The following is a 14726-nucleotide window of genomic DNA, read 5'->3' on the forward strand; positions in this document are numbered from 1 at the left end:
TACAATTATTAGATTACATACACTGATCATTGCTATGCTATAGGCATAGAATTGATCAGTGTAATAGGTGTTCTGCTGATTGAGCCTGCCTGTGGCTGACCCAATCAGCAGAGCGCCGATCAGACCGCACGGAGGGAGGTAAGAGACCTCCGGCGGTCCATGAAAGCGATTAGGACCCCCACAGTCACACTGCGGGTCCCGAACGGTCAGTGACAGGAGAGGCCCTGTCACTTACACTTAAACACCATGATCGCTACGTTTAAGGGGATAATGACAGGCTGCAGTGCGATCGCTGCAGCCTGTCATTAACGGTGAGGGCCCGGCTGCTGATTGCAACCGGCCCTCACCTACTATGAAGCGTGCTCCGCTCAGGAGAGCGCTTCATAGCTCCCTAGAGACCCAGGACGTAAATGTATGTCCAGGGTCGGGTATGTCCAGGGTTGTCTAGGAGTTAAAATAACAGCCGTTGTTTTCGGTCTTCAACAATTTTCATTGTTTGCAAATTAGTGTTCATTAGTGTATCAGTGTATTAGTGTATCATTAATTCAGTATCCTCCTCCACTCCAAGGCGGGTAAAACAGGCGCAGGTCCAAGGGGTAATAGTGATATAAAATATCATAAAATGTATTAAAAGAATTATGCCAGCGACACAACGTGTTTCGAGACCATGCCGGTCTCTTTATCAAGTGTCTAAGACACTTTGTTGATAAAGAGACCGGACTGGTCTCGAAACGCGTTGTGTCGCTGGCATAATTCCTTTAATGAATTGTATGATATTTTATAGCACTATTACCCCTTGGACCTGCGCCTGTTTTACCCGCCTTGGAGTGGAGGAGGATAGTGACTGTCTTTAATCCCTGTGGGGATTAGTCGGGAGTGGCTGCGGTTCATTCACATGCTATCAGTAAGGGTCCTATTACACTAAGCGATTTTTAACGGTTAACGACTAACGATAAACGATCGCAAACGAGATTGTTTATCGTTAACTCGAAATCGTTCACCATATTACACAGAACGATGGTCGTTAGATACGATCGTTATTGATCGTTTATTCCTTCTGATCCCAGCAAAACAATGCGCAATGTGCTATTACACTGAAGATTTGTGAAAAAATGCGGCACTTGAGCGAACGAATGTGGAATTACAGAGAACGATTAGCAGAAATTTTAGGTTCAGATCTAAATCAACAATCAACGACATAAGAACGATTTTTCGATCATTGCCTGCAATTACAAAGAACGATTATCGTTTAAATTCGAACGATATAACTATTTTTCGCACGATAATCGGCCCGTGTAATAGGTCCCTAAGAGTTGTGCCTTACAGCAGCACAACCTACTCAGGTGAGAGTTCTATGTGCGTACTTTCACCACTTCAGCCCTGTCTGAATTACGCTATGAAGCGCTGTCTTATATTTTGTTTCCAATATCATTAATTGGCAGCCGTTATTTCACGTTGTTCACAAATTAATTTTTTTATTTTATCCTCTTTCAATTAAAGGGAACCATATCAGCACAATCATGGTCTGAAAAATTGACCTTTTTGAATTAGCCCAAAAGAGCCATCAACAACTTGAACTAGAATAATGTATCAATGGCCATCATTGTAATGAAGGCTGCTAAAGTATGATAAACAATGGCCGTAAGGCTGGGTTCACATTATGTTTTTGTACTCCGTTTTTTTCATCCATGTAAACATGGAAAAACGGATGCATTTGCAAATGCATCTGTTTTTCCATTGACTTCCGCTATAAATTTTTTTTTTTTTTTTATCAAAACGCATCAATTTTTTTTAAATGGACACAAAAACGTAGTCAACCTCATTTTTGTGTCCGTTAAAAAAAAAACGGATCCGTTATGATCCATTTTTTTTAAATAATGGAAGTCAATGGAAACACAAATGCATTCGTTTTTTTCATCCGTTTAAAAAAAAAAAAAAAGGATAGGAAAAACGTAGTGTGAACCCAACCTTATTTGATACTCAAAATAATGCCCGTGAAAAATCAAAACGCATCCATTTTTTTAAATGGACACAAAAACGTAGTCAACCTCATTTTTGTGTCCGTAAAAAAAAAAAACGGATCCGTTATGATCCATTTTTTTTAAATAATGGAAGTCAATGGAAACACAAATGCATTTGTTTTTTTCATCCGTTTAAAAAAAAAAAAAAGGAGTGTGAACCCAACCTTATTTGATACTCAAAATAATGCCCGTGAAAAATCATTGTGTGAACATGACCTAATAAATACCTTATAATAAATTTGGCAGAACAAACCTCCATTTTGCACTGGTGTATAAAACACCTAATAACTCTGCCCCATAGTGTTTAAAGCGACTCTGTACCCACAATCCCAAACCACTTGTACCTTCAGATAGATTCTTTTAATCCAAGATCTGTCCTGGGGTCCATTCGGCAGGTGGTGCAGTTATTGTCCTAAAAAACTACTTTTAAAATTGCAGCCCCATGCCCTACGGGCGTATCTGTGCCCTAACCTTGCACCACCCCTCCGTCCCTCCTCCCCACCCTCTTCATCATTAGGAATGCCACTGGAACATTTTCTCCATGCTTGAACATTGCAGGTGCTTAATGACCAAGCCCATGTGCCGGGCTGACACAGGTGAGGAATAGGAGGCAATCTGCCTGGAGCATTCCTAATGATGAGGAGGGTGGGGAGGAGGGACAGAGGGGTGGTACAAAGTTAGGGCACAAATACTCCCGTTTGGCACAAGCTGCCAGTTTAAAAGTAGTTTTTTAGGACAATAACTGCATCACCTGCCGAACGGCCCCCAGGACAGATGTTGGATTAAAAGCAGCTGATGGTACAAGTGGTTTGGGGGGGGCAGATTGTGGGTACAGAGTCGCTTTAAGCCCCTCTGTGCAGTCCCCATATAGTGTCAGGGCACCCTGTGTCTCTGTGCACCCCAAGATGGTATGAGATCTTTCTCTCCAGTCTTCAAATAGTGTAGACCGCCCCTCCCTGTGCAGCCCTTATATAGTATCAGGCTCCCCCCTGTGCATCTCCCATGGCATCAGCCCTTCTACTCTGTGCAGTCCACCCCAGTCTCCGCCTGCAGCCACCATATAGTATTAGGACCCCCCAGTTCTGATGGCTTCTCATGCTGTCAATTGGGGCACCCTATTTAACTATAAGCATGTCAGCTTATATTTGAAGGGGTTGGCACAGTACCCATTGAAATGCCCTCTTTTGGTTGACAATGGAAGCCCTAAGTTTTGGACATCACATCCACCACCCCTGGGTTGTCCTCCTGGTACAGTGAGCAGAATCTCAGGACCTTCATGTTCAAGCTGGTTGCTATTAGGTCTATCTCTAGGGATACCCACCTGGAGACAAATTGGCTCAATATCAAAGGGTTCAAAGACCATTCCCCGGGGACTTCCAGATTCCAACTGAGTCTGTCCGCCACTATATTCAGAGTCCCCTTTATATGAACTAGAGTGAGAAAGAGCTTAATAAACCCCAGATATCTATTGACCAAGGAGGGTATTAGGTCCAATTTCTCCCAATTGACCAGCCAACCTATTGAGGTCAAGCAGGTTGAATGTGGAAGTGATGTCTTGATTTAGACCTTCTAGAGTCCTGGTCATGATGAGTCAGTTGTCTAGATAGGGTACGATGTTTATGCCCTGTACCCTCAGAACTGCTACCACCGATGACCCTACCTTTTGTAAAAACAAAGGGAACCGACATAATCCCAAAAGAAAGCACTTTTGAACTGTAGATGTGGAATCTGACCTCCAACCTAAACTGGTATGTGAAGACATTTTCTGTGTCCTCTGAAGATAGGTATGTGGAAATAAGCATATTTTCAATCTAGGGACACCATAAAGTTGCCCCTATTGAGAATTCTCTTTTACCATTTCCGTACTTTGACATGAAACAATTTAGATACCGTAGATCATTTAACCAGTGTTTCCCTGAAGGTTTTGATATAAGAAACACGGGGAAGTAAACTCACGATTCCCTTTCCATAGGTGGTACTGGTTCCAAAGCTGAGCTTATTAGACCCAGAATAGATTCTTCCAGAATATTTGGCTTTTTTTCTGGACAAGGACGTGTGGCTGCGGCTCTAAGGACAGGGCATACCCTCCCCTGATGATATTTAAGACCCATTCATCTTTTATTACACTCTCCCAAGATGGTAGAAATTGAGCAAAATGACAGACTGGGAGAATAGGGTCAGAAGTCTTTTCTTTTCAAGGAGGATTTGCCTCCTTTAGAGGGGCCCCCATGTATGGTGTTTCCATATACTCTGGTATTTTCCCTTACGGTTGGAGAGGGCCTTCATCAAGAAGTCCAACTCTGCTCTGGAGAGCCTTCCTGGAGGGTATTCTAAATTAATTACAAAGATTAAATTTGGGGGGGACGGACTGGGTTATCCGCCATCTGAGGAATAAGCCAAAGAGCTCTCGACAAAGCCATAGCCCTAGAGGTTAACCTAGCCTGATAATATGTAGAATCTGATATATGATCCATAGCAAGATTCACACGCTTGAACAAGGCAAGGATGTCATCTCAATTTATACCTGAATCAATGTCCTCCTGTATCCTGGATAACCATTTCCTGAGGGATTTACAAACTTTATGATTAGCAGAAACTATAGTGTTCTGACCTGCATCAGCCATATAGGCTTTCTTTAGAGATGACTTTACCCATCATCAGAAGGTACAATAATTCTTTTAGAAAGCTTTGCTATTGACACATCAATTTTGGAAGGGGAAACACAAGAATTGGATTGTCCCTCATCAAACAGAAACAAGGACCAAAATTTGTTTTACTAATAGAGGGTGCCTAATCCGGTTTCTTCCATTCAGCTTTCAAGATCTGAAATTAAGTAATCCATTTTAAGGCCTGGTTCACATATTGTAAGACACCGGCCCTTCTCTGACACAGTCGTGTCACAGAGCGGCTGGTGTCAGTGATGTTCATCCTGGCTGGTACCTTATTTCTTTTGAATTGGGATGCAGGCGCATTACAGTGTGCTCACATTCCAATTACCCATAGCACACAATGTAAAGTGCGGCCAGAGCCGCACTTCACATTGTCTGCACAGTCAGTTTTGTGTGGACACTATTCAATGAATAGCGGGCGCACAAAACTGACATGTCAGTTTTTTTGTACAGCTGCAAGGAATCACGACTGGAGTGTATACAGCGTGTATGCACTCTGGCCGGGATTCCATAGACTTCAATGCAATGTATATTTTCAATTAATCACCGCTGCTGTTGCAATTTGTGTGAACTTACCCTAAATGACTTTGATCCCTTAGGGTCCATTTACACAGAAAGATTATCTGACAAAGATTTGAAGCCAAAGCCAGGAATAGACTATAAACAGAGATCAGGTAATAAAGGAAAGCCTGAGATTTCTCCCCTTTTTAAATCCATTCCAGGCTTTGGCTTCAAATCTTTGGCAGATAATCTGTCAAATAATCTTTCTGTGTAAATGGACCCTTAGGGAGCGTTTATTCAGGCAGATTTATCTGACCAATTTTGAAAGCCAAAGTCAGGAATGGACTTGAAAAGACAGGGAATCTCAGTCTTTCCTTTATGACCTGCACCCTGTTTATAGTCTGTTCCTGGCTTTGGCTTCTAAAATCTGTCAGATAAATCTCTCTGTGTAAACGCACCATTAGAGGAAGATGAGTCAGATTGAGAAGATTAAAAATCTGCCAAAACTAGTTTAACTCCTTTTTTTTTTCTTATTCCTCATCTTCACCCTCAGCGGAGTAAACCTCATCCAAAACTCTGAATCCTCAGAAACAGAGGGAGAGGATCCATGCTTTCTCCTAAGCGTCTTCCTAAAGAGAAAATAAATGTTAGCAGGAATAATGAGGGAGGTAGCCCCATAACAAGAAATCATTATAACTGGGGCGGGTTAAAGAGTCCTTTAAGCCCTGCATAAAATTATGGATCACTGACCCAGATAATGTAGGTTTGTCCTTCTCCTAGGAGAATATGAAGTATACCGGAGATAGTTATAGGGGGGAGACCCCATACCTATAATCTCTTACCTGGATCCTAGGCCGGCAAGATAGGCAATGGAGTGTCTGAAAGAAACAACAGAAAGAAATACGCACAATGCCTGCATACCAGGTGATGTTTCTTGGAGACAGATTTACATCCCTCTGAGTCTCTAGACATGCCTGAGAGAGACGAGAAATTAGATTCTATAGAACTTGAACCTTGTTGAACCTTCCGCATTTGATTCCGATGCCTTCCCGGTCCGTGGGGAAGGAGGAGACAGCCCGAGTACCGCCTGGAATTCTGGGATACAGCCTATTACCTACCTTTACACAAGGACTAAAAATAACTCACTTGTTGTAGGGGTCTTACTTTTTTCTTGTACTGGTTGTGAGGGTCCACCAGCGCGGATAAATTCTGGCGGATTCCGTTGCTCATACCTGCTCACGACCATGCGCCTCTCTGCCCGTGCCATAGACACCATTCTATGCACTGGCAGATTCCGCTGAAATAATTGACATGCCACTTCTTTCATGTGGATCCGCCTGGCCATAGAATGGTGTCTATGGAGCCGGTGGATATGTGCGCCGCCGTGAACAGGAGTGCTGCTCTGGGACATGAGGGAAGCTGTTTTTCATTTTGGTGCGTAGGAGGAAAGAGAATTTGTGTGATTATCCTGGTATGTAAAATATCTGATTTAACTGCTGTCAAGAATACTCCTTTAGGCTATGTTCCCACGCAGTATTTTTGCTCAGTATTTTGCAGTCAAAACTAGGAGTGGATTGAAAACACAGAAAGGCCATGTTCACACACTGCTGAAAACGTCCGTTATACGCCATTAAATGGTGGCCAGTCTCTCTTAAAAAGGCATCTTAAAGGGAACGTGTCATCACAAAATGAGCTATTTTCTGGTTTAAAGAGGATGTACCATCAGGTACATCCTCTTTAATTTGACCCGTGGAAAGAACGGCGCCGTCACGGACAAGCCGGCGCCACGGTCCGTTTATCGATCCGCGGCCCGGTTCCTGTGTACGGTGCCATTCTATGCACGGGTACCGGGCCGGCTGCCCCCTCTTCCCTCCCCTCTATGACGCGGCTCCGTTAGAATTAATGTAGCTGTGTCATACAGGGGTGGGGGATTTCGCCCACTGGGGGCGGGCCGGCCCGCCTCCAGTGCTTCAGCACCGGCCCGGGACCCGTACACGGGAACGGCTTGCCCGTGACGTCGCCGTTCTATCCACAGGTCAGATTAAAGAGGATGTACCTGATGGTACATGCTCTTTCAGAATTCTAGGCTGAAAGATCACGTTTTTTATCAGCGATGGTGTGCAGTGTGTCACTGTGTAATAGGAGCTGCAGCTGCCGACTTCAATGGGCCACCCAATGATATAAGGATTGTTCGAGTGGCCCCTCCTGCTGCTCTGCTGCTCTCTGTGTGTGTGGGAACAAGAGGAAAGAGCATGCTCTGCTGACAGGTCAGAGCTCACTCCCCCTGGAACATCGGGCTGTGTAATAAAACCTTTGCCCATACCTCAACCCCTATGAAGCGGTCTGTTGCCACCACTAGGAGGCTGATTTTTGTAGGTCCCCTTGTTATTACATTGTAATAACCAGGACTTATACATGGTTGTTTGTGGGAGAGTAATGGTTTCTTAGAATAGTACTGATTGGTACATAGTATCTTTGACACCATTTGGTTAGTTTGTGAGGCCCCATATTAAAGTGGATAAAAAAGAATACATTTAATTAGGCACATTGCTACAAGTTTAGATACACAGTAATTGATGCCGGCTGTCAGCTGTCTATTAGCAGACGGATCAGTATGATATTTATTATTCCTCCTGTTTCCGACTGTGTGAAGCACATAAGCTTCCTGTAAGCAGCTATGCATAAGTTATTTTGTTATTATTTTTTACAAAACCTACAAAAATTTTATATTAAAAGCCACCAGGGGTGTAGCTAGAGGCTCATGGGCCCCAGTGCAAAAGTTCAACCTGGGGCGCCCCCATGCAAATTCACCATGGCTACCTGTAACCTTCAGCTGTATTACTACAATATGAAAATATGCATACAAATAATGTAGACACCACACCTACAGTATGGATATATTCACTGACTCTTCTGATTTAAGTCAAAAGCTTTCTGTATTTGCTTATGGAGAGCAATATATCTGTGGTGATTACCCAGTTTAGTTTAAAGGGAACCATTCACCCCGTGGCCCCCGGCAGAAACTGACATAAAGTGACATAAAGGTCAATATACTTACCACATCGCTCCCGGTCCCGTCCCGGATCCGTTGTTGACACGGAGAAATCGACGATTCTTCTTCTCGCGCCCATTATGGTAATGAGCGCCGCCGGGTCCGAAGTCCAGCCTTCTCCCCGCCTCCGACACTTGATTGACGCCAGGTCCTCTTCCTCCTCGTCTTCTTTCTTCTCGCCGGATCCCGCGCATGCGTCGTGACAGTCATTTTCGGCGCATGCGCAGTTCACAATTGGAGCCGCTCCGCAGCTTCACTGTTTACTGCGCGTGCGCCGATTGTCTCGAACACGTATCCTGTTTACCGCGCAGGCGCAGAAGAGGTGACGAGACCATCGCAGTGGCGCCTGTGCGGGAATTCGTCAGAAGACTGAAGATGTCAATTAAGTTCCAGGAGGCGTGGATGGGCGGCGACGAGAAGAGGACCTCATGAATAAGTTGGACTCGTCCGTCGTTTCCTATGGACGTTGGACTCATCTCAGCTCATTACCATAATGGGCGGGAGAAGAAGAATCTGCGATTTCTCCGTGTCAACAACGGGATCCGGGACGGGACCGGGAGCGATGTGGTAAGTATATTGACCTTTATGTCACTGTATGTCAGTTTCTGCCGGGGGCCACGGGGTGAATGGTTAATAAGCCAATACGGAGATTCTACTCTGTAGCTCCTCTTCAAGGTCATTAATGAACATATATATATATATTTTTTTTTTTAAAAAGTGGTCCCAACACAGCCCCCTTTTGTACTCCACTAGTAACTGTGACCCAATCTGCGTATGTTCCATCAATGACCACCCTGTTTCATTTCACTCAGTTACTAACCAATTTGCATATATTTTCCCCTAGTCCCAGCATCCTCATTTTATAGACCAACAAATTGGCAAATATCAAACATCTTTGAAAAGTCCAGATAAACAACGTCCACAACCTCCCCCAGGTCCAGACTATAATTGACCTCCTCATAAAAGCTGATTAGATTAGTCTGGCAGGACCGATCCCTTATAAACCCATGCTGGTGCTGCATTATAAGATTATTTTCATTATGATACTCCAGTATGGATTATAGCATCTCTTATAAACTCCTCAAATACTTAACCCACTATAGATGTTAGACTTACAGGCCTATAGTTTCCAGGATCACTTTTTGACCCCTTCCTTAATATTGGCACCACATTAGCTATTTGCCAGTCATGTGGAATAATCCCTGTTATTATAGAATCTTTAAATAGTAGGAAAGGGGTTTGTATAATACAATACTTAATTCCTGCAAAACTTTGCAATGAATGCCTTTTGATTTGTGCGGCGTTGCAGTTCTTGTTGTGTTAGGCAGATGAGATTTATTGGAGGATTTACTCATGTCATCTGTCATACGGTTTTCCTGTGTAAATACAGTAGAGAAGAATGTATTTAGTAGATTGGCCTTTTTCATATCTCCCTCCACCATTACACCTAGATTTAATTTTGAGAGGCCCAACATTTTCAGTTTTAAGCTTTTTATTATTTATGTAGGTAAATAATTTATTAGGATTATTTTTCTTTGCTGTGGAATTCATTTTTATCTGTGAGGATGCTGGCGTACACCAGCTGCCACGGATTGAGCAGCGGAGCAGGCAGAACAACCCAGAAGCAGCAGTGCAGATAGGACCGAGGCGCCACAAGTGGTAAGCATCTGAACACTACCGGGTGCCACCTGGTAGTGTGACACAGCTACAGGCAAATATTAACATACAAATACCACTGAATACTTACTATCCCAATTCCGCAGAATTATCCCATGTGTGGCTCTAGTGTATCGCTTGCTTTGCACACAGGCCTCAGAAGTAAAAGGGCAACCTTGTGGATTTTGGGGCCTTCTTCAGTGAGGGGTGTAGTGAGCATTTAATCCACACAGGTGCTTGAGAAAGGTTTTTAACAGAGAGCCATGACTTTAAGCAAAATTCACTATTGGCTCATCATTTTGATTTTCACAAGGAGCATAGGAGTTTAAGCACCCCAATTTTTGTTATTCGGGCACTCTCCCCCAATTATATCAATACCCAATTAGTGATCAAAAGCTGGTGTTTAGCCATATGGCAAGACTCAGAAAGGAAGAAGCGCCGTTTTTTGGGGGGCACCATTTGCATGGCACCCCCCATGGTACCAGTACAGTGGAAACCCCCAAGAAATGACCCCATTTTGGAAACTATACCCTTGAGATAATTTATCTAGGGGTATGGTGAGAATTTAAACCTTACAGGAATTTAAGGACAGCATTTAGCATTGGGTCCATAGATGGGCCAGGTTATGGAAATGCGGCAGGAGGCTGCGGCACTGTCCCATCTTGGTCAGTGATTGACTCGTAGGTAAACACTCGACAACGCAGGTAAAAGGCAGTAGGATCCTGGGGGATTGTGCATAAGTATATATTATTTATTATGTACTTTATAATTGTCTATGTAAAAGCAAGGGCTATATTGACATTACTAACAATGTGTGTGCAGCCCTCACCCAGGTTCAGTAAGTGAGCGCCAAGGTAGCAGATCGACATGCGCCTACACAGTGCAATCAAAATCATTACGAGCAGGGAGGGGAATAAAAAAGAAGTTATAGTCACCTGTCCCAATGCCGATGCAGCACCGCGTCTTCTGAGCTCCTCTCTGGCTACGTCATGATCCGGCTAATAGATGCCCTGCTCAGCCAGTGGCTAAAGCGGACACTGCTGCAGTCAGTGATTGGCTGAGCTGGCTAAATCCCATCTGTCCGTGACATCAGACCCGGGAGACTATGACAGCCAGCGGGATCTGGGAGCTCGGTGATGCGGCACAGCACAGGCACTGGGAGCAGTAACCATATTGTCTTTTATTCCCCCCCCCTAAAACGCATAATGAATTTATTTCACCCCCCACCAGACTTCTACTTTAAGTTGCGTTGCCACATTTGCAGTCACCAATAACCGTGAAATGTGGCCAATAATCTGGGCAACATTGCATTGCTATTGGGGAAGAAGTTATAGTGTAGGTTTGGCCACATGTGTTCCTCTGCAAGTGGAAACGCGTCCTCAGTGTTTGCTCCCAGTGTTTTGCCGCTCAAAAGACTCGATCAGCCGACAAGCGGGCGCTTTACTGCTCCTCAGCTGATCGGTTACACCTTTACACATGCCGATAATCGGCCAAATGAGTGTCTAGTAATGTTTGTTGCCGATACTTGCCTGAATAAAAGGCCCTTAAAAACCAAAAAGAATTGATAGGTATAATTGAAAAATGTTATAAATTATTGCATTTGGAAAATAAAAACAAATTGCAGAAAGTGGAATATTTCTTACATAATTTTTAATTATTTACATAGAGATTTTTCAGAGATCGTGGCACACCCTGGCCTTCAGGATTCCTGAAAGGTATCCGTGCCCAATAGAACTCTGGAAATGTACCTGGAGTTCCTAATAAGAAATCCGGGTAAACCTACCAGAAGTGTGAAGTAGGCCTTAACCCCTTAATGACGGAGTCAATTTTCATTTTTTCCTCCTCGTGTTTAAAAGGTCATAGCTAGAGATGAGCGAACCTCGAGCATGCTTGAGTCCATCCGAACCTGAACTTTCGGCATTTGATTAGCGGTGGCTGCTGAACTTGGATAAAGCCCTAAGGCTATGTGGAAATCATGGATATAGTCATTGGCTGTATCCATATTTTCCAGACAACCTTAGAGCTTTATCAAAGTTCAGCAGCCCCCGCTAATCAAATACCGAACGTTCGGGTTCGGATCGACTCGAACCCGGTTTGCTCATCTCTAGTCATAGCACTTGTATTTTTTTCCCCTACAGACCCACATGAGCCCTTATTTTTTTGCGCCACTAATTTCACTTTGCAATGGAAGACTTAATTTTTGCATAAAATACGCTGCAAAACCAGGAAAAGTTATATGCGCAGTGAAACTGGGAGGGGGGGGGGGGGGGAACCCCGCAATTTTTTTTTTATTGGGGATGGTGTTTCGTTTTTACGCCGTTCGTCCTATGGTAAAACTGATATCTATTTTCCTTAAGTTTGTACGATTAAAACGATATGCAACTTGCATAACTTTTATAGTTTTTAATACCTTTAAAAAAAAAAAAAAAAATGCAACCTTTTACAGAAAAAAAAAGAAAAAAAGAATGTTCCTTAAAATTGCTCTCTGACCATGCTTATAATGCTTTTATCCTTCGTGTATGGGGCTGTGTGAGGTGTTATTTTTTGAACCATGATCTATTCTTTCCATCGGTACCTTGATTGCGTATATGCGACTTTTTGATTGCTCTTTATTACAATTTTTCTGGAGTTGATGCGACCAAAAAGACGCAATTTTGCACTTTGGTGGGTTTTTGCTCTTACGCCGTTTACAGTGCGAGATCAGGAATGGGATCATTTAATAGTTCAGGCGATTATGCATGCAGCGATACCAAACATGTTTGTTTATTTATTTTTATTTATAAAATGGGAAGAGGGTGACTTAGACTTTTACTAGGGGAGTTTTTTTTTTTTTATTAATAGAAACACTTTTTAAACTTATACAATAATTAGAAGTTCCCCTGGAGGACTTCTAATACAACTACACCGATCTCCCATAGAGATCACTGTAGTATGCATTACACAGCACTGATCCATGAGATCGGTGCTCTATTCGTCTGGCCTGCTGCAGACCAGATTAATAGAATACAGAGTCGGGATCAGAGTCATTCGGACACCGAGTCCCGGGGAAGTAAGATAAAGGGATCTCCCCTCTGCGATCACATCGCTGGGGGGAGATCCCCCCACTAGACACCAGGGAAGGCTGCACAGAAGACATTTAAATGCAGTTGTCATGTTTGACAGCTGCATTTAAAGGGGAACTCCGGATAAGAAAAACTTGTTTTCTATTAAAAGTACATTAAAAGTTATACAGATGTGTTATACAATATATTACTGTATCTGTACAGTTTTGCCACACTGGTAGCGGATAGAAATCCAGGAAGTGAAAAAAAAATGTCCCTGTGCAAATTCACATTGTCTCCTACTCCCTTCTATCCCCCTTAGGAGACAAATCTTCCAAGCCTCTGTCTCACATTGTGTGTGTTTGCCGAGCGTAGAATGATGATGCAGACAGGGGGCAGGATGTGATGTCACAGGAGGCTTGGCTGGATAACCCAATCCCCTGACTGATTCACCACCTCTGACCAACCAGAAGCAGGTGCTGCACTACTTTTACTGATTGTAATGGGTGGGGGCTGTGATGATCACATGAGGGAAAGCATTGCATTCTGGGAAATGCCAAACCAGGAAGAACAGAAACATAACAGAGCAAAAAAAAACCAAACAAAAGGATTTTTGGTAGTTTCAAAACTGGGATAGACAGGTAAGTAATGCTATATGCTTCTGCATAAGTTTCATTTTTTGTAACCTCTACCTGGAGTTCCCCTTTAACTGTCTTAATTAGCGGGAGCGGCAATCGGCCGCACTCGCTAATAGCCATGGTCCCAGGCTGCAGATAGCAGTCGGCAGGTCAGAGCGGGGTCACGGTAAATGTACGGCATCCGTCATTAAGGAGTTCAAGTTTCCTCCTACTGTCCAAAACAGGTTGTAATCTTTAACCAGCAAGGGTTGTACGGTGTTTAGGTATGATATGAATAAATACATTCTGAGTAGCTTTGTAGTATATGTCAGTGCTATTTATTAACCATTATTTACACAGTTATACAGCTCTTAAAGATCCCATTTCTATAGGCCAAGAAGAAACATGATCAAATCTATTAGCTTTCTTAGTTTTTTTTTTTTTTAGAAGACATGTTTAAGAAACCTAACAGCGAAATGAGTTCAGATTGTTTTCTGTGAAGATTCTTTTATATATATATATATATATATATATATATATATATATATATATATGGATTTCTATATTAACATTCTAAATTATCTTCAGTTTACAGAGTTGATCAACTAGGTTCCAATAACTGTTCACATTTCAAAGTGATGACACTGTAAGAACACTGAAACACATGGTACCTTTTAAAGGGGTTGTCCAGCGGAAATTTTTTTTTTTTCTTTTCCAAATCAACAGATATCAGAAATTTATATAGATTTGTAATTTACTTCTAGTAAAAAAATCCCAAGTCTTCCCATACATATTAGCTGCTGTATGTCCTGCAGGAAATGTTTTTTTTTTTTTTTTCAGTCTGACAGTGCTCTCTGCTGACATCTCTGGTCGAGACAGGAACTGTCTCTGTTTTATATGAATCCCCATAGAACACCTCTCCTGCTCTGGACAGTTCCTGTCTCGGCCAGAGATGTCAGCAGAGAGCACTGTGTCAGACTGAAAATAAAACATTTCCTGCATGACATACAGCAGCTAATAAGTACGGGAAGACTTGAGATTTTTTTAATTACAAATCTATATAACTTTCTGACACCAGCTGATTTGAAAGAAAAATATTTTTGCTGGACAACCCCTTTAATATATCCAACTGTGCTTCCAGAATGGTTTTATTCTCCGGTACAAAGAGT

This window comes from Dendropsophus ebraccatus, chromosome 5, assembly GCF_027789765.1.
Source record: "Dendropsophus ebraccatus isolate aDenEbr1 chromosome 5, aDenEbr1.pat, whole genome shotgun sequence".
Taxonomy (NCBI): domain Eukaryota; kingdom Metazoa; phylum Chordata; class Amphibia; order Anura; family Hylidae; genus Dendropsophus; species Dendropsophus ebraccatus.